Source organism: Condylostylus longicornis, unplaced genomic scaffold (genome assembly GCF_029603195.1).
Source record: "Condylostylus longicornis isolate FDR11 unplaced genomic scaffold, ASM2960319v2 ptg000294l, whole genome shotgun sequence".
NCBI classification, from domain to species: domain Eukaryota; kingdom Metazoa; phylum Arthropoda; class Insecta; order Diptera; family Dolichopodidae; genus Condylostylus; species Condylostylus longicornis.
Genome location: NW_026578258.1, coordinates 97,501 through 100,000, shown reverse-complemented (window position 1 = coordinate 100,000; position 2,500 = coordinate 97,501). Strand labels below are relative to the sequence as shown.

At 23.4% G+C, this 2,500-nt stretch overlaps 2 pseudogenes; both read right to left on the bottom strand.

Annotated features, from left to right (window-relative positions):
* LOC129616818 (large subunit ribosomal RNA) overlaps positions 1-866 on the bottom strand; it is a 3,996-nt pseudogene extending 3,130 nt beyond the window's left edge.
* A 290-nt stretch (positions 867-1,156) lies between these two features.
* LOC129616801 (5.8S ribosomal RNA) lies at positions 1,157-1,340 on the bottom strand (annotated as a pseudogene).
* Between the last annotated feature and the right edge of the window lie 1,160 nt (positions 1,341-2,500).

Sequence of the window (2,500 nt, the reverse complement as noted above, 5' to 3'; positions counted from 1 at the left end):
CCCATATTAACAGTTAAGTTAATTACGCCTTTAGATTTTATTTAAAATAAATTCTAATGACTTGCACACATGTTAGACTCCTTGGTCCGTGTTTCAAGACGGGTCCCGAAGGTATCCTAAATCTATAGCATTGCTAATCATATTAATGCATATAATAATTATATTAATATATAAATTAATATAATATTATAAAATTATAATAATATATAATTTACGCATTATATTGATTTTTTATCTGTCAATTATTTATCCGATAATATTTAAATTATATTATATAGAAAATAAATTTTCATATATAAAATAAACTTTTTAAATATATCTTATGATAAATATATATTTATTAACAGATTGCAATGTCCATATATGAAAAAATTGCACACCATCATTATTATATAATTATATAATATTTATAATGTTGAATTTTTCATATTTCATGGATGTTTAGGTTCATCGGGCTTAACCTCTAAACAGTTTCACGTACTATTTAACTCTCTATTCAGAGTTCTTTTCAACTTTCCCTCACGGTACTTGTTTGCTATCGGTCTCATGGTTATATTTAGTTTTAGATGGAGTTTACCACCCACTTAGTGCTGCACTATCAAGCAACACGACTCTTTGGAAATATCTTCTAATAATCATTAACGTCATACGGGCCTAGCACCCTCTATGGGTAAATGGCCTCGTTTAAGAAGGACTTAGACTGTTAATTTCTCATATTAGAATATAGATATTCCATACACTACATCGGATATTTGTATAAACAAAATCCTTTAGTGCTGAACTAGTTTCTTTTCGCTCGCCGCTACTAAGAAAATCCTAGTTAGTTTGCTTAAATTCAGGGGGTAGTCTCATATGAGTTGAGGTTGTTTTTAAGAATATTTTTAATTTTTCTTTTTAGTTGAAAACTAAATATATATAAGTTACTGTATTGTTTATATTATAAATAATATAATTTTATATAAGTTTTCCTCTTTAATGTATTAATACTAATTTATTAATACTAGGATATACTTATTTTTTTATTATATTTTATAATATAAGTAAAATATATATAATTGAATTTTAATATTATGGTATTCCTACCAGTAATATATCATGTGCTATAAATAATATAATTTAAAATTATATTATAAGCAACTTTATTAAATTATTCTTACAACCCTCAACCATATGTAGTCCATGCAGTATTAAATTTTTTAATAAATTTATATACTCTGTAGCATGGACTGCAATATGCGTTCAAAATGTCGATGTTCATGTGTCCTGCAGTTCACACGATGACGCACAGTTAGCTGCGTTCTTCATCGACCCATGAGCCAAGTGATCCACCGTTTAGAGTTTTATAAAATTTTTTTTTTATTTTCGTCAGATATATATCGATAATATATATACATTCTAAAACATATTAAAATATATAAATAATATAATCTATGTGCTGCGAATGTCTCTAACTTTCCTTTTATCCGTATCCCAACTGTTTTATACAAGAAAAGTTATTACCATAATATATGGACAACAACGTAAGAATATATTTTTATATATTTTCTATATTATAAATGATCGTATATTGTTTTATTTAAAATACTTCCATATTATATAATTAATATAATGATTTTTATTTTTTTTATATTATATTATTTCAGGGGGGATACACTTTGATACTATTAATGTTATATATTTGCAATAAATATATAACAGTATCAGATACATATATTTATTAAAATATACATATCGTATCCAATAAAGGTCGAATAAATGATATAATCATTAATTCTAGAGTTTCATGGACATTTTGACACCTCTTCGTTTTAAAAATCATTATTTAATATATAAAATTTCCATATTTATAAATATAATATAGATATTTATAATATTTTATTATATTAGAATATAATCTCATTATTATTTCTAATAATGGTTATACAAATATAATATCATTACTACTATATTAGATTATAATCGCATTATAAATAATGGTTATACAAATATAGTAGTTTTAGTGTTATTTGCTACATTAATATTTACTAATCATTCCTTACCTTACCATATCACACTCGATACTCAGATGGTTACTTTTATTATAAATGATCGTATATTGTTTTATTTAAAATACTTCCATATTATATAATTAATATAATGATTTTTATTTTTTTTATATGTGGCCTTTTTATATATTTTGGTGCCTTGTTTTGGTTTTACTTTGCGATTTACCGCCCCAGGGGGGATACATTTTGATACTATTAATGTTATATATTTGCAATAAATATATAACAGTATCAGATACATATATTTATTAAAATATACATATCGTATCCAATAAAGGTCGAATAAATGATATAATCATTAATTCTAGAGTTTCATGGACATTTTGACACCTCTTCGTTTTAAAAATCATTATTTAATATATAAAATTTCCATATTTATAAATATAATATAGATATTTATAATATTTTATTATATTAGAATATAATCTCATTATTATTTCTAATAATGGTTATAC